Here is an 18,784-nt window from a genome sequence, read left to right on the forward strand (position 1 = left end):
GCGCCACCGGGAGCCGCCGCCGCCTCGGCCTCGCCGCTCCTCCGCCGCCCTGTCGTCCTCACCTCCAAGCCCCGGCCTCCTCTTCAACTCCGGCCAGCTCGAGCTCAACTCCGGCGAACTCCTCGGGAAACGCGCCAGATCTAGATCCAAACTTCTTCTCGGTTGACTTTTCTCCTCCTAACCCTAATTTTTTATGCCTACTTTGACCTGCCGTAACTTTGCATCTGTAGCTCTGATTTGGGCATATAGTATATCAAAATGTTCGCCTCGACGAGTACATCATTTCATTCCATTGCATCATTTTCATTTGAGTTCATCTTGATGCCCAAAATGCTGTTAGAAGGAGGCTTCGTGAGTTAATTGTCAGATCTGCTAGTTCATCTTAGACTTTTGTCATTTTTGCCATGATTATTGTGTGCATGCTATGCCTGTGAGTCCTTCATATGTTTTGTTAAGGACTTTGTATTCTTTCCAGAGGTGCAACCCATGCATTTTTAGGATGTGTGTGGTGACTTGTGCAAGCTTGCAAAGTGAGGCACCCGGGAAATCTGTTTTCAGAGACTTAGTTGTTTTCACTAAAGTCTGGGATTATTTAGTTCATGATGCCATATGTTCAGCTTATTTCCTAGTGATCCGTGCCTCTTTTGGGGATGATTAGTAAAGGAGTTTTGTTAATCATGTTATGCTCTATCTATCCATGTCTTTTTTTTTGCAATTATGGAGCAACCTAGCTTGAGTCAATTGAGCTCTACTTTTGCTTCGTTGTGAATCTGGGCAGATCGTCAACTCGTTTGCGATTTTGCCGATGTTATTGTAGTTGATCGGTGCATGCTATGCCATTGTTCTTGCCATGTCTAGCTAGAATTTTGTGCCTTATTTATGGATGTATGATTGCCTTGCCATGACTTTCACCGTAGTGAGTGCATCGAGCTCGTTTGCATGCCTTCGTGAGTTATATTTCAGCGTGTCTCAGTTTTCACTAAGTCTGAAAACTGATTGTGTTTCTGCTATGTTCGTGAGCCCGTTAGTGTATTTTGTGAACCCTTTTGGCCTCAGGTCACTTTGGGTCTTTTGTTAAGCTTGTTGAGTAGCTCTATTTCATGTTCTTACTTGTCTTAATCAGGTCATGTATCATGTTGTTTTGCTGCTCCGAAAAGGGCTTCGTGATCTGAAATTTCAGACAAGTGTTAATTTCACTAAGTCTGGAATCTGTTTTGCATTTGCGTTTTTGCCATGCTTGTTTGAACCTCATAATGGATGAATTGGCCATGGCTCAGTGCTAGTCTTTTGTTAAGAATCTTGTGTGCATCCCTGCCATGCATTTTGTTGTCATGTTTGGTGGCTGTAGCATGTTCATTTCGTTGCATTTAGATGCCTACTTGCTGTAAATCGCAGACCGGTGTCAATTTTGAATCGCTTGCCATTTCCAAACCGTAACTCCGATTCCGGCGTTCTTTATATCGTTTTCAAGCGATTTCATCTCATCTTTCCAGTGGCACCCTTGGAATTGCAAGTTGAGGCCAGGTTCATGCATTTCCTGTCATATCTTGCATTTTGCATCCCGCATCGCAGCCCGCATAGCATATCATCATTTCGTCATATTGCTTGTTCTTGCACGTGGTGGATTGTATCCTTGTTGCTTGTTTGTCTTGTTTGGGTAGAGCTGGGAGACGAGTTCGCTACCGAGGAGCCCGTTGAGTGTGCTTTTGAGGATCCAGTCAATTCTGACAACTGTGCAGGCAAGATGATCATACCCTCGAAATCACTACTATCTTTGTTATGCTAGTTTGCTCGCTCTTTTGCTATGCCAATGCTACGATGCCTACCTTTTGCTTGTCAGCCTCCCAATTGCCATGTCAAACCTCTAACCCACCTTGTCCTAGCAAACCGTTGATTGGCTATGTTACCGCTTTGCTCAGCCCCTCTTATAGCGTTGCTAGTTGCAGGTGAAGATTGGAGACCGTTCCTTGTTGGAACATCTTTTATTTACTTGTTGGTATATCATTATATTGCCGTGATTATCTTAATGCATCTATATACTTGGTGAAGGGTGGAAGGCTCGGCCTCTCGCCTAGTGTTTTGTTCCACTCTTGCCGCCCTAGTTTCCGTCATATCGGTGTTATGTTCCCGGAATTTTGCGTTCCTTACGCGGTTGGGTTATAATGGGAACCCCTTGATAGTTCGCCTTGTTTAAAGCTTTTCCAGCAATGCCCAACCTTGGTCTTACCATTTTCCACCTAGCCTCTTTTCCCTCGGGTTTCCGGAGCCCAAGGGTCATCTTATTTAAACCCCCCCGGGCCAGTGCTCCTCTGAGTGTTGGTCCAAACTAGAGTCCTGTGCAGCGCCCCCTCGGGGAAACTCGAGGTTTGGTTTTAGTTGTATGGAGCGCTCATCTGAGTGTGCCCTGAGAAAGAGATATGTGCAGCTCCTATCGGGATTTGTCGGCACATTCGGGCGGTGTTGCTGGTCTTGTTTTAATCTGTCGAATTGTCTTGTTGTACCGGGTTACCGAGTCTGATCGGTGTGTCTCGGGTGGAGGTCTATTCCTTCGTTGACCGTGAGAGCTTGTCATGGGCTAAGTTGGGACTCCCCTGCAGGGATTGAACTTTCGAAAGCCGTGCCCGCGGTTATGGGCAGATGGGAATTTGTTAATGTCCGGTTGTAGATAACTTGAACCTTAATTAATTAAAATGAATCAACTGAGTGTGTTACCGTGATGGCCTCTTCTCGGCGGAGTCCGGGAAGTGGACACGGTGTTGGAGTTATGCTTGTGCAGGTTGTTCTTCTAGCTTCTCGCTCGTGCTTCGCCTCCTCTTCTCGCTCTCTTTTGCGAATAAGATAGCCACCACATATGCTAGTCGCTTGCTGCAGCTCCACTTATATTTGCCTTACCCAATCCTATAAGCTTAAATAGTCTTGATCGCGAGGGTGCGAGATTGCAGAGTCCCTGTGGCTCACAGATACTATAACTCCAGATGCAGGTCCATGTGATTCCGCTCCAGGTGACGAGTACGAGCTCAAGTGGGAGTTCGACGAGGACTCTCAGCGTTACTACGTGTCTTTTCCTGATGATCAGTAGTGGTGCCTAGTTGGGGTTCGATTCAGGGCCTTGTCGCATGTTGGGTTTTCCTCTATTTTGGCGCCGTAGTCGGGCCATGAGTGTTTGTATGATGGATGTTATTTATGTACTTTGATGTGACGTGGCGAGTGTAAGCCAACTATGTTCTTCCCCTTTTATTATATATTACATGGGATGTTGTAATGATTGCCTGACTTGCGACATTGCTTTCAATGTGGTTATGTCTCTAAGTCGTGCCTCGACACGTGGGAGCTATAGCCGCATCGAGGGCGTTACACACATGCTGGCCAGACGCCGTCGTTCTCCTTCCCGGCTTTGTCGGCGACACCCCACCGTGCTTGGATCTCCGCCGACCTCTCCGCAGCAGCGCGTGCGTCCTTTTCTTTCTTGCGGCAGCGGGCCTCTCTTTTCTTGAGTGCTTTCTGACTTTTCCGCTCCCTCTGTGCGGCTTTGGCCGCCTCTTGCTCTACCGCCCATTCGGCCTTGGCATCTTCAAATTCCTCCCACATAGTTGTGAGGTCGCGAGCGGCGATGAACTCGGCACGGCGGGATGCCATCGCTTCCCTACCATTTTGTGTGTGGTCGTGGGCGGCGAGGAACTCGGCGCGGCAGGATGCCATCGCTGCCTTACCGGTTAGTGTGCGGCGCGGTGGCATGAACGACGCTTGGTGAGAGCTCTGGGGTGCAGTGGCCGGACAACCGTATAGTGCATTGGTTTGTCAAGAGCTCAAGGACAGAAGACGAAGCAAATTTGGATTCCCCTTCAATCCTGGTCATTTATTACCGAGTAAAATGCATTGGCGGTCATCGAACTTGTCTTGGTAGCTCACTTTGATCATTGTATACGAGATATGGTGATTATACGGTCACTAGCTCAGCGTATAGCTCCGTATTTGTCTAGTTGACCAGTCAAACAGTCCGCATGCGCCTCATCAGCTTGTGTTCTTTTTCTATCTACGCGGTCCTACCTGTCAATGGAGAAAGAAATACTGTAAAAACCAAAATTATGCTAGAGTCCGGACCGCTTCCGGAGCCCGCTCTCACCGCCCTGGCCCCTCAAGATGCCAGCAGCCCGCTGCATGCATGCATAGCAAGTAGTACTCCTTATGTGGACGAGAGAGAGGCATTGACAAAGACAAGGAGTGGGCTCTGCAAGAGCCCGTCTCTACACGTGCTCCTAGGTATAAAAAAATAATTCTAAAAAAGGCATAAAAAACAATTGTGTCTTAAAAAAAGAAAGGTAAAAAACATTTGAGAGGAAATAGATAGAGAGAAAGTGAGAAAAGGCTGTAACCCGGGCATTACATGAGGAAGGAGGGAGTGGTGCACATGCCAAGTTCACTGGGCTGCCGTGTTTCACACTCCTCCGTCGTAACAGTGGAGACAATAGCTTTCATAAAAAATAAACAATGAATACTCGTTTCTCGTCCTCTATATCGAAAAGAATACTTTCATTCGCCGACATGTGGGACGTCGACCATCCTGGTCCACCTGCCATGCACAAAATTATCCTGGTCTACCCCGGTCGTATCGCAGGCCCAACCTTTCCCACTGTAAGTTGTTCGGATGAAGGAACCATCATGACTTCATTGAATTCCGCTTCTTCAAGAAAACTTACTGTACCCGCAATACTACTACCACACGCGAAGACTGGACGGCACTGTACCACGTCATATCACTGAAACCCACTAGGCCAAACTAGCCCGCCTAGGTCATCTATTTTGGAACGGAGGGAGTACGTCTCTGCACTGCTATGATTTTGTGTTGCACGTCATATCACTGAAACCCACTAGGCCAAACTAGCCCGCCTAGATCGCTAAGCCTACAATTTTAGGAGCTAGGGCTATTGGTCGATCAACGAGGGATAAGTATAAGCGTACCACGAGCTCATCAGCCCCAATGTTTCTCTTCGGTGAGTGTTTTGCAAGTACTATAGCTCGCACAGTAGCTAGCCTACTAACACCAAGAATCATCAAACAAGCCCTGCTGATATGATAAACAGTTCAAACTTACATCTAATCATGCCATATATTACATCAAAAGCTGGTGAGGATACATCTGTTTCCATAACTCGGAGAGGGTTCGCATGATTCACTATCAAACAAAAGTAGCAAGATCCGCCCACACAAGACAGTGCACTAGCCCTAAGATGGTTTGATAGCACGCATCGTTCTGGTAATTAAACATAGGGCGATGCAAACTACCCTGAAGGATTAGCGCGACCAATTATTTCTTGTCATCGATCTCTCGGGCAATGACCATAGCACGGACAGCGGCATGGGAATCGATTTCTAGGGCGATGTCCGCAAGACTGACCGCGACATTGGAATCGATCTCTGGGGCGATGTCCACAGGATGGACAGCGGCATCAGAATTGATCTCTAGGGCGATGCCAACAGGACGGGCCACGACATCGGAATCATCAAGGACGTCCACCGGCACCTGCACAACCCTAACATATTAGCAAGCACATTGCAAATAATCAAAAACCACAACTATGGTAATAAGCCATTATTTTTTACCTTGTGCAGCTCACCGGGGGATCTCATCCCTCCGGGGGCCATCTCCTCGTCCTCGATGGGGGCCATCACCTTGCTAGGGGAATACTGCTTCTCAACGGCGACTATCTCCTCAAACTCGGTCTTGAGCCTCACATAGGTGGCAATCAGAGTTCCTGGGGTAGGCACGGTGGGGATATTGCTATTCTTCCAACTTTCTTTGAGGAGTTCGTCCGCCAACGTCCTCAACTCTTGGGCCACTGCTTGTTTCTGGGAGTTCTTCGTCTCCATGGGTTGGCCCGCCAACATGGTCAACTCGTTGATCGGTGCTCGCTTCCTGGAGATCGCTGTCTCCAGTGGGTTGTCCGCCGGCAACTCTTTGCCTTGTGCTCCAGGATCCATCAATGAACTGACAAACAAAAAGCAATCAAAAGGAAACCACATTCGCAATGAAAACGGGAAAAGAATAGGATGTGAGAATCGGTCGGAGCTTCGCAAAAAGAAGATTCTTGGAATGAAAATATAGCAACATAACTGATTCGCCCACCTTTCCTTCGTTGGTACAGAAGAAAAATGGCAGAAGTGAGTAGCCTGGAGTGAGGTTTTCTTCAAGAAAGGGAAGAAAGGGCTTGAACGAGCGTTCCAGTGAAATGATGGTTGCTTCGTCCAGTCCAACTTGGAGGCCACCTTACCACTGCTGGTAAAGGTATGCGTTTTGTGATATGACGGGTCATGACGGCCACACCAGGGTGACAGGTGAGTCTCGACTGTAGCACGTCGCTGTGATTTGGTGGATGGCACGCGGGCCCGGATGCTTTGAAATGTCCCGCATGTAGATAGAGCGGCTAGTCATATACTCCCTCCTTTCCGGTTTATAGGGCTCAATTCAAAAATTTCACCAACCAAGGTAGATGGTGAGTGGTGGAATCCTTTTTGTAATTTGCAAAAGCACCCAATTAATGCTCTTGTTTTCTTCAAAAATGTATGTTTACCAATGTATTAATTACAATGCATGCATGCATAAAGTACATGCATTGGTCAATTTTCTCTTAATACCTACATGCAATTATTTAATGCACCTTGGAATCTGAACTTGTGATGGGGAACAACCAAATTGAGCCTTATAAAATGAAAAAACTAAGATTTTGAGATAAGCCCTATAAATCGGAAAGGAGGGAGTAGGAGTGCTCAATATTGTGCACCGCGACCAAGGCGGAGAGGAAAACGAGAGAACTACGTAATTAATGCATGAGTTTAATTAGGGTAGTTTTGTAAAGTACGAGATACATTTCTCCAATCGCAAAATGCCTTGGTTCATGAGATTTGAGCCCTATAAACCGGAAGGGAGGGAGTACTGCACACGGTGTAGTCTAGTCACTTGTTGAAATCTCTAGAAAGGCAAATACTCCTTTCCTGTTTACAGGGCTATACTACTCCCTTCGTCTAGGTGTGTAAGTCATCTTATGAAAACCAAATACGTAGTCCCAAAACACTTAGGCGCGGTGCATTAACTTCTACCTTGTTTCTTGTTTCTTGACATATCAACCAATAAAAGATGAGAGGTGTGCATGCTTTTAATGACTTGCAATGGCTAGTTCATTGCATGCAATGCTATTAATTAGCAAATAAACATTGGTGACCCCAGGAGGAAACGGTGCTAAGCGCGTGGACCTATGTAGAATGAGTATCAACCAATGGATAATGGAGTTTAATTGTTAAACAATAGCAATTTTGTCTCATGCAAGAGCCTGGCTAGTACTCCAAGGAACCGCACCACACGAGCGTTCGCAACTGCCACATTCGGGTTGCGCTTGGCTCTTCGCCTCTTCGAGAAGACGAACAATGATGTTACTCCTACTTCTACAGTATCGAATCCATTGTTGCATGTCCGTCGACCTCGTGCGGGAGGGATATCGTGTAGCGAAAGCTTCTACTTACTGCTCCTGCCTTTGCGTCTATGACAGGTGGGCCCAACAGGTGGTTGGCCCTCCTGTCATGCAGCCAAAGGCAGGTGCAGTTAAGGCACCGGAGCTCAGTCCGCGAGGGAGAGGGCGTTGTAGTAATCAAATTTCTCGGTCTTGTATGAGTTGATGAAGATAGGGGTTGCTTGCTTGCTAGGGTTGCTTGCTAGGGTTGCTCACTACGTATATATAGGCCGGAGCCTCCGCGCTTGCTTGCTAGGGTTGCTCTATTCACACACTCTCATCCTCTCCAGATCTAAACAAGATAGGGGTAGTAACACTATCTTTCTCCCTTCAAAAAACACTGGCTTTCTATCCTCACCGCTGGTTACAGATCCGGACGTATCCCCCTCTACCGGTGAAGGGGAGGAGGGGCAGCGTTTAGGCCATTGTCGACAGCGAGGGAGGAGACCCACTGCCGGCCGCACCGTTATCTCTGGCCGAGCGCCGGCGCGGGAGGTCCTCCGATCCCTTCGTCGTTGCCTGTGGGCGGATCCGGCCTCCCGCCGCCCACCTATCCACATCCCGACGACCTTCAGGTATACCTTCGTTCGAAACCGCCTTAGCTCTACTTCCCCAGCTCGCTATGTCGCTGCATGTGCATCATTTTCTACCTCTCAGCCCCTCTCGATCAGATGATCCAACGTCACATATTTTTTTTCTTCTATTGTTAGAGGTAAAGCTACTTCATGGAGTCGAATCTTGTACTACTTGGTTCAAACAAGAAATAAAGTGGGGGTGGGGGAATTTAGTATGTACATCGGACTTGGTACAAACAGGAAGGAAAGGGGGTGAAAGTAGTATAGACTGGTCATCCAACCGGTCTCTTGGTCGAAAAGGGAAATACAGGGGTAACGTTGTACACAGTGGTATGACCAGGACTAGATTTGCTATCCACACATAGGAGTAGGTGGCTAGAGTGAACAAAAATGGGACCAATCCAGATATGTTTCTTGGATGTTTGTTTCTCGGGGCAACAAACTATGAATCACCACTTTATGCCCCTGTTTACGTACATGGTGCTGGACTGCTGGTGCACCCACTGTACCATGCCCTTATACCAAATATTTAGGCTCCGTTCGGAATAAAGGGGCAGAAAACATAGGTCTTGATGAAAATAGAGGAATAGGAGAGGAATGTAGGTATAAAACTATGGAACAGCGAACCGGAGGAAACTCTCAAGAGAATGTGTTCGGATGGACTACAAAATGTGCAGATTTGTTTTTTTAGAGTAGCATGCTTGGCAGTATGAGATGCTATTTGTTTATTCAGCTGCACAGTGACTACTCTTGTCCTCACCTCACGTACCACACATAGGTTGATTTTTTTATTGCGGCAACACAGCACAGCAACCTGTCTAACGCATGGCAGCGAGCGCCTACCTCGGGCTTCCGCCCAAAAAATGAGCAGCGTGTGGATGTTTCTAATGCTATGGAATCAGTACTACCAGACCAGCTTTCCTATGAAACACTATTCACCTTTCCCGTGTTCCGAACGGTTGGAAGGGAAAGAATACCGTAGGAATATGTTCCTACGAAAATCTTGCACCAAACCTGTGAATCAAACACAGCCTTAGCTGTTCTTAATCTAATGTCCCTGGTAAAAATGAAGCCATGCCACTGTTATAAGCCATGACAAGTTTAGCCAAATGTTTTTGCCTGTAATTGTTGGAGACTCTGACTGTTTCCTCTGTGCCTTTTTGTGCAAACAGGGATATCCAATTCACCTGGTTGCTGTTGTGACCTTTTGGTGCACTGCACAAAACTCTTCTTAAAAGAAGTGACTTTTGTGCTGTTTAACTGGAATGTCAGAATGGAACAGTTGGTTCATTTTGGTGGAACTGCACAAAGGGAGATCTGTGTTCCAATCCTCATCATCCATATTGGCGCCATAACCTTCCTTTAGGTAAGAATGATATTTAATGCATGTGTTCATCTCTATTTTCCGACTGCCATGAGAAAATAATGCTGTTTTTTACTAGTACACTTGTACTCCCTCACTGACAAAACCAATTCTGAATTAGAAGGCCAATCATGTACTTGGTTTCACCAACTGGTGAGGAGAAAGAGAAACAGAGCATGAAGAGGAAGAATAAGAAGAATAAACAGTGCCAAGGCGATCTTGCTGAAGCTAGAGGCCTCAAGTCGAGGCCATTCAAGGGCTCCGGCAACGACTACCTTACATGTGAGACGATCCTCCAGGGAGCCCTTCCACTTCTGCTGTCTCACTTAATTAATTAGGAGTACTTAAGAACCACTAATTTATTACTGCCTAATTTTCCTATTGGAGTTAAACAAATCTTTAGTAGGACCCTATGCTGAATCATGTACGTGTGTATGTTTGTCTATGGAGGTGAATCATGTGGTGGAGCAGGGAGGGAATATTATTAGTGTCATGACATAATAGTGCTATTGTTTTGCATGTCAATTTATTGCCATTGGTTCAATGAGGCAATGTTTTGCGTATTGTCCATCATGAATTTGATGCTACTGGTTGAGTAATATGATAATGTCTTCCTATCCTTTCTCACTAAGCTAATGAAGGTTTCACCTTGTTCCTACTTGTGCAAACAGGGATCATGTTGTGCCAATCATACATTAAATGGAACTACACAAGACAAGACAATACAATGAACTGTATCCCAGCCAGTGCTTTAACTCCGTTGGAAGTTCTTGATAATCTTTCGATATAATCTCAACACTGGTAAACAAGAGTGATTTCAACCATACATTTGAAGTGCACAAAAATATATACTATTGTGTGATTCCAGTGAGTGCTTTATCATCTCTTATGGGACTACATGAATAAGCTTTTTTTCTCAGGTTGGTACGGGCCTAAGGCCTTCATCCATATTAGTTTGCTGTCATCTCTATTTGTATCGTGCTACTGTCATGGGAAACTCCTTTATCTTTGCACGTTAAAGTTTTGCAACCTAAGATAAATGGCAATGCTTTGAGTGTTGAGTTGAGCTAATTGGCACTGATTAAATAAACTAATACCTCTCTTTAAGCAAGACTACTATGTTGCTAACTTTACCCATTAAGATAATGAGGGTGCTTCTATTTGTTAGTGTATCTTTCATAAACTAGTCCCACTATTACAGTAATCTCACTCTCTCAATATATGTGCCAACAGGGATGCTCGATTTTGGTGGAACTGCACAAAAACTTTGGGTGCTTCATTGCCTCGACAGCTTCTGTCCTTTCCTGTCAGTCGCTAAACTCCGCATGCTTTCTTCCTTTGCTGTCAGTCGCTTGGCTTATCTCGGCTTCCAGTCAAAGGAAATAGCAATTGATATGCTACCTCACACAGGTTGGTACTGGTCTTTATCCTGATTATTGTGCCTGTCATATGTATTGGTAATTTGGTATTGTGCTACTGTTTGCTAATTTCATAAAGGAGTAATCTGGAGCCTGAACTTGCAGGAAAATCATTACATCGGGTGATTTTAGTAGAACTGCACAAAATGATCAGATGTTGACAAGAAGTGCCTATATTCATTCGAGTATCAACCGGCGTCAACCAATTGTCAAACTCCAAGTGTTAGGAGAGTGAACGCCAAAAATATTGCTTGGTGCATAGCCCAGAAAAACGCAGTCCAGTCTTTGGTCCCAACTTGCGCCTTTTGGTTATCAGCACATATGGTAGCGAACTATGTGGCATGGAGTCTAAAGATTCCAGACAAGTTGGTTGACACTTATATTCATCTGGCACGTAATCAGTCTGCACGCCAAGGATGCTCCATTTCAGTTGAACTGCACAAAAAATTTGGGTGGTTCATTTTCTCAACCGCCTCCTTTCTCGTCTACAATGTAGAATTTTGGCGAGATACAGGACCAAGATGAGCCAGAAAACTGGTTGGATGAAAGTAGTGGCCAAGTTTCTCAAACCTCCCTCGGCACGAGGCCACTATTTAAGGATAAACCTACAAGCAAAGTTCAGATTGTCTGTGCTGCCTCTTATGTACTCGAAAGTTCACTCGTACAAGAACTAATTTTAGCAAGAAGTACCTCCGATTGAACACCATTTACCAGTCCATACCCTAGGTAATTAAAGTTCGTCCATGGATCATATTGGCTGTGATCTCAATCATTTGGATGCATAAACATACTGAACATGTGTATATCTGAATCTTTTTGTAAATTATGTATGAATATTGTCGTGTGATCTATCAATCATTTGGATGCATAGATATGCTGAGCTTGTGTATATATGAATCTTTTGAGTTATTGATTGTGAATGTTGGCTATGGATATGAACGTGTTCTGTGAACTTGAGTTTGATATGAATGTTTACCTTTTCTATTGTATTTGTGTGTGAACTTGTTAGTATGCCTACTGTGGGGTATAAAACGCAGGTCTCTTATAAAAGTAATACCGTGTCCAATTTATGTTTTCCCTTCTAACCACATTATATATATTTGTATTATTACTATTATCGTATATTTTATAGAGACTTATATATACATTATAAAAACATCCCAACTTATAAAAGTAAATGTTTAACGGAAGTTGGCAAGGAAATTCCTAGTTGTTTTTGACTCACAGGCAAGGAAAATCCTGGTTGTTTTTGACTCACAGGCAAGGAAAATCCTGGTTGTTTTTGACTCACACGCAAGGAAAATCCTGGTGATTGCAAAGATTTTAAGGACAAATTTAATAATAACGCGCTCATTTTTATTTTGAGCAATAACTTGCTAATTTCTTAATTATATATATATAAATGTGCCTCTCCAGTTTATTCTTTGATATTAATTGCTCCTTCTAACATAACATTGTACGTCTATATAACCAGCCCACCTAATACGTGTATTTCAAGGAAGTGTTAATGGGCTGGGATTTCTTAGAAAATATAAATGGGCCTGATTGACGCGAAATTATTTGTTCACCCAGCCCAGCAAACGGACTGTACATTCTAGAAAACATGGGTTAAATATATGCCACATTTTTGCAGGCTGACATGTGGGCCAATAGGTCGAAGCCTACGTAGGGCGTTGTCAACTTGGTCAACAAATGATTGTGTCATCCACATCCATTGGATTTATATCCAACTGCCGGCATGCACCTTCAATCTCTCGTCTTCTTCCTCCAGCATCGCCGGGACCGCCTGGTCCGGCCTCCGGCGGCTAGCGGCTCTGCTTAGCACGCATCGCTGCGAAGCGCTACCCCACCGCCGGCCAGGCTATCCCTCCACCCCTCGACACCTCCTATTATTCTCCACAGACTACAGCCCCACACCGCAACAGAATCAGTTATAACCCTTCTCCTCCTCTCAATCTGCGACTCCACTGCCGCATTTTCCCATCTCCGAGTCGTTCCCGTCCGAGGCCTCGCCGTCGTCCACCGCCTCGCTGCGTTCGGTGCGGCCTGGTCAACAAACGAGAGTCATCGGAAGAGGACTTTACGTGGAGAGCCTGACGGCTAGGACCCACGAGGTCCATGGTCGCACGCAAGGAAAGTTCCTCCTTATTAAGCTGAAAAAATGTTTCCTCCACCTGACAGCTGGGACCCACCAGCTGTATCTTCGCACGGAAGGAAGTGCCTCCTTGTTTTGCGAAAAAAATTATTCATCCCGTTGACAGCTGGGACCCGTCAGATTTGGTGACTGACTTGTGGGCCTGCTAAGTGGATGTGTACAATCAGTAGTATATTTCGTCTATTTGCTGCTGCTGTTGTTTTCAATGTACAATCAGTAGTATATTTCGTCTGCTGGTTGAGTAAATGTGTTGTTAGAACAACAAACACAATGTTTTGGAAGTCGTTGCACGGTTCAATCCTTTAGTGCCCCGTACCATACGTAGCCCATACTATTTATCGTACGGAACACTTTTTTTTTGAAACTCAGAACACATTTTCCACTTGTTGATAACATGCAGCCCACTGATGAAGGCCCAATAGAGAAGCCCATAATTAACTGGAAGGGAGGCCCTCACATGAATTTGGACCAGGTACATGCTCATGGTCCCCTAAACATAAATAAGTAAATAAATAAATAAATAAAGCTAAATGCTCATACACCAGTTCTTTGGGAAAATAGCTAGCCCAGTATTTCTTTTTGAAGAATACCCAAGCTAGGCCTATTTGTTTTCTCCGAATTACTGGGCTACAAATCTTTCAAGACGAGGTGGGATGCATTCCGGCCTGGCTTAAGAGTATGGTCAATGTCTGTTAAAAGTAATATCAAAAGGGGATGAAAATTCCAAAAAAATTATAGCAAATGGGATATAAGTTTCTTTTTTTGTTTTTGTTCTTCACTGATATCTTATACGTATTTCATTGGATTTAACAAGACATAGTACTAATTTATTTTTAAATTTGTTTTACTATGGCTATTAATTTTTGGATTAAGAATATTTCGTTCCCCAGCAAAAATTTGCGAATTTTCAAAATTTCCCACATATTTAGTTAATTTTTTGACCCTGGTACTGACCAGAAAATGGCCAGCAATTCTAAAAATGGAAAACGGGCTGCAATAAATTCCATATGAATTAGAAAATGAGTAAAAAAATAAAAAAATAGCAAATGGCCTGTACACGCCACGGATTTCGAGGCTGACTTGTTTACGAAAGGCTTTGTCAGTGAACACACGATTCTAGCAGCAGTTAGTGTTGGATGTCCATCCAACGGCCGACGTGCTTCTTTAATCTCTAATCTTCCTACTCCAGCCGCCTAAACTAGCGCCGGCGGGACTGCCTGCTCCCTCCTCTTGTGGCCCGCTGTGATGCCGCGCAGGCTTCCCCGGCCCACCCTACTCCCTCCGCTGGCCTGGCCGCACGCAATCAACTGCCTCCTTATTACGCGAAAAAATGATTCCTCCCACTGCCATCTGGGGCGCACCGGTTGGGAGGCTAACCTGTGGGCCTACTAAGTTGACGCGTACGCATGGATTGTCAACTTAGTCAACAAACGATTCTAGCAGCAGTAACCGTTGGATTTGAATCGAACGGTCCTGCTACTTCTTCAATCGCTGCTCTTCTTGCACCAGCCGCCCAAACCAGCGCCGGGGAGACCGCCTGCTCCTGCCTCCAGTGGCCGGCTGTGCTGCCGATGAGGCCTCATCGCCCCCTACTACTCCCACCGCTAGCCAGGCCCTATTGCGACGGCAGCCTCACACCGCAACCGAACCAGTGAACCCTCGTACTGCTCTCCGCGTGGGCATCCACTGACGCGTCTTCCCCGGCTCCGCGTCGTCCCCTTCCTAGGCCTCACCGTTGTCCACCGCCTTGGTGCTCTCGGCACGGCGTGGTCAACGTGGTCAATAACATTCCATCGGAAGAGTATTGTACGTGGAGAGGCTGACAGCTGGATCCACGGCCACAACCCAGTTTTTTTGTGATTTGCCAAGTAAGTCACTTTGTCAGGCCTGTTGGGCTGCAAATTTTTCAAGACGAGCAGGAGAGCTTTCATTTGACTGGCCGAGAAAATGGCCCATCAGTAATGAGAAATGGGCTGTACATTTTTAAAACACATCAAACCGGCAATTAGTTTCAAATATCTTTTTTTCATTTCAAGATTTGAAACTACATTAATTTTTATGCGTGGAGAATTTGTTGGATTTTATATTGATATACATTTATTTTTAAAACCAGTTTGAATGTGAGTCGAAATTTCAAGATTAAAAACAGTTCGGACCGCACCGAAATATGCAAAATTTCGTATAATTTTTTAACCGTGGCCACAATATGGGCTGTAATGCTAACAAAAAGAATATGGGCTCCAAAAAAACCTTAATAATTAGCAAATGGGCTGTAAATTATTAGAAATAATGGCAGATGGGTTGTATGCTGTTTCCCACAGATTTGAGGCTTTCCTAAAAAAAAGGTTGACGCACAAGCAGTGACTGTTGGATGGCCATCCAACGGCCGTCGTGCTTCTTCAATCTCTGCTCTTCCTGCTCCAGCCGCTCAAACAGGCGCCGGCGGGACTGCCTGCTCCCTCCTCCCCGCGGCCGGCTCTGCTGCCGCGCAGGCCTCACCGCCCCAATGTACTCCCATCGCTGGCCTAGCCATCCCTCTACTCACCCACACCTGTTGTTATTCTCCGGCGACGGCAGACGAACCAATAAACCCTCGTACAGTCGTACTCCCCTCCATGTGGGAAACAACTGCCGAGTCTTCCCTGCCTACGTGTCGTTCCCTTCCTAGGCCTCACCATCGTCCACCGCCCTGGTGCTCTCGGCGCAGCCTGGTCAACATGGTCAACGACCGACATGCATCTGAAGTGGACTTAAGGTGGAGAGGCCGACAGCTGGGTCCACGGCCGCACACAAGGAAATGCCTCCTTATTACGCGCAAAATAATGATTTCTCGACCTGACATCTGGGACCCACCGAAAGGGCCTCTGTATTTCGCGAAAAAATGTTACCGCCGCGGACAGCTCGGACCCACCAGCTATATCTTCGCACGCAAGGAAGTGCCTCCTTATTACGCACAAAAAAATGAATACTCCCCCTGTTAGCTGGGACCCAGTATAGTGGCAAGCTGACTTGTGGGCCTACTAAGTTGATGGGGACGGAGGGCTTTGTCAACTTAGTCAATATGCACGATGCTAGCTCCAGTGACCGTACGATGTCCATCCAACGGCCGTCGTGCTTCTTCAACCTCTGGTCTTCTTGCTCCAGCCGCCCAAACCAGCGCCGATCGTGCCTCGTGCTCCTGCCTCCCGTGGCCGGCTGCGATGCGGCGGAGGCCTCACCGCCCCCTACTACTCCCACCGCTGGCCAGGCCATCCCTCTACTCACCCACACCCCCTGTTACTCTGCGGCGACGGCAGCCTCACACCGCAGCGAACTAGTGCCCTCGTACTCCTCTACGCGTGGGCATCCATTGTCGCGTCTTCCCCGGCTCCGTGTCGTCCCCTTCCTAGGCCTCGCCGTCGTCCACCGCCCTGGTGCTCTCGGCGCGGCGTGGTCAACATGGTCAAGGAACGGCTACCATCGTACCTGGACTGTATGTGGAGAGGCTGACAGTTGGGTCCACGGCCGCAGCAAGGAAATGCCTCCTTATTACGTGCAAAATAATTATTCCTCCACCTGACAGCGGGGACCCACTGGACGGGCCACCGTATTTCGCCTCCCTGACTGCTGGGACCCACCAGCTACATCTTCGCAGGCAAGGAAGTGCCTGACAGTCGGGACCCACCTGGTCGAAGTGTACGTAGCGTTGACATTCTGGTCGCGAACGTGTACGTACATACTGGTCGATGTAGAGGCGCGCACGTGTCGTAGTAGAGGCGCACACGTGTCATAGTAGAGGCGCGCACGTAGCATGTACACGTACGTACAGCGGCCAGGGTGCAAGAAAGAGAATACGGCCACGTATGTGTACATACAGGAGGGGTCTCGAACGCCTACTCGCGCATACGTATGGCGATGGCTCGTGTACATGTCTGGGTCGGAACGGACAAACGGAGGAAACGGACCTCCTACGGTCGAAACGGGGGTCCTGTTGATCGGGAGGGGTGTGGCATACTGCAAAACAGAGGAAACGGACTTGTGTTGGACCGCTACGGTCGAAACGGGGGTCCTGTTCATCGGGAGGGGCGTGGCGTACCGCAAAACGGGACTCCACGGGATACTGTTCATCTCCACCGTCGACCCCCTCCAGCCTCCATGAGCTACTGTTCATCCACCGTCGACCTCCTCCAGCCTCCACGGGCTCCTGTTCATCCAGCCTCCACCGCGCGCTACTCCACCGGCTACTGTTCAACCACCCCTCCACCGTGTACTATTCATCCAGCCCTCCACACCACGGGGTCCTGTTCAACCACCCCTCCACGGGCACCCCTCCACCGTCTACTGTTCATCCCGCCCTCCACACCACGGGGTCCTGTTCATCCACCCCTCCACGAGCACCCCTCCACCGTCTATTGTTCATCCAGCCCTCCACCACACCACGGGGTCCTGTTCATCCAGAGGCAACGCCACCGCTCACTGTTCATCTAAACCCCCACCCCCCCGCAATGCTCACTGTTCATCCCATCGATCGGCTTCAGTTAGCAGCAGTAGAAAAGGAATCGCTCGATCAGGTTCAGTTAACAGCCATCGATCGATCGCCCGGGTTCAGTAACGCGTAGCCTGCAGTGCAATCGCTTGGGTTCAGTTAGAGCCCAACGCCTCGCTCGGGTTCAGTTAGAGCCAACGCCTCGCACACACGCGCGTACGTGTACGAGAGAAACGCGCATCGCTCGGCCCCCGACCTCCCACTGTAACCGGGAACTCCCCGAAATCCCCCCCCCCCTCGCTTCTACCATGGTTTTTTCCGTCATTGACGGCCCAAAGAATGTCATGCAGCTGCGTCTCCGGCCCGCCCAGGACGAAAAGCCCATTTGCTGTCATGATTTTTTGTCATAGAAGTAGGAGCCCACCACATCTATGATGATACCGGGTTTTGTCACAATTATCGTCATAGAAGTGTCATATGTATGACAGAAAAAAAATTCATTCGGCCCAAAATGTCACGGATGTGTCTTTTTTTTGTAGTGTTGAAGCACCGGAGAAAAATTTCCAAGCACCGGTTAACGCGCTCCGTTTGCCCGTCAATTTGCGGGTGGTACGGTGTGCTCATGTTGAGTTCCGTGCCAATTGTCTTGAACAGCTCGCGCCAGAAACTGCTGGTGAATACTGGATCTCTGTCGGAGATGATAGCTTCAGGTAGCCCGTGTAGTTTGTACACATTCTCCAGGTAAGAGTGAGCAACTTTGGCAGCCGTGAAAGGGTGACTGAGGGGCAAGAAGTGCGTGTAGCGTGTGAACTTATCCACCACAACAAGGATACAATTGAACTTGCCTGATGATGGTAGTCCGTTGATGAAATCCATGGTCACCACCTTACATGCATCGTCTGGAATTGGAAGTGGTTCGAGCAAGCCAAGGTAGCACACGCGCTCTGGTTTGGCCTGCTAACAGACTGAGCAGGACTGCACGTACCGTCTGGTGTGCTCTTTCATCTTTGGCCAGGCGAAGAGGTGGCGGAGGCGGCGATAGGTAACGGGCACGCCGGAGTGGCCACCCACTGTACTATCATGGAAGGCCTGAAGCATGCAATGTTGGAGGGAGGGGGAACCACCCAGCCAGAGCCTGTCTCTGAAGTATAGCAGGCCATCGCGCATGGAGAAACGCTACTTGGGGTCCGGTCGGCGTTCAAGATCACTGATAATCGTCTGAACTTGTGGGTTGTTCTCATAGCTTGCTACGATATCGTCCAGCCACACTGGTTTGCAGACTGAAATTGCTGTCACTGTTTCATCA

This window comes from Triticum urartu, chromosome 5A (genome assembly GCF_056163025.1).
Source record: "Triticum urartu cultivar PI428250 chromosome 5A, HENAU_Tu73, whole genome shotgun sequence".
Lineage (NCBI taxonomy): Eukaryota > Viridiplantae > Streptophyta > Magnoliopsida > Poales > Poaceae > Triticum > Triticum urartu.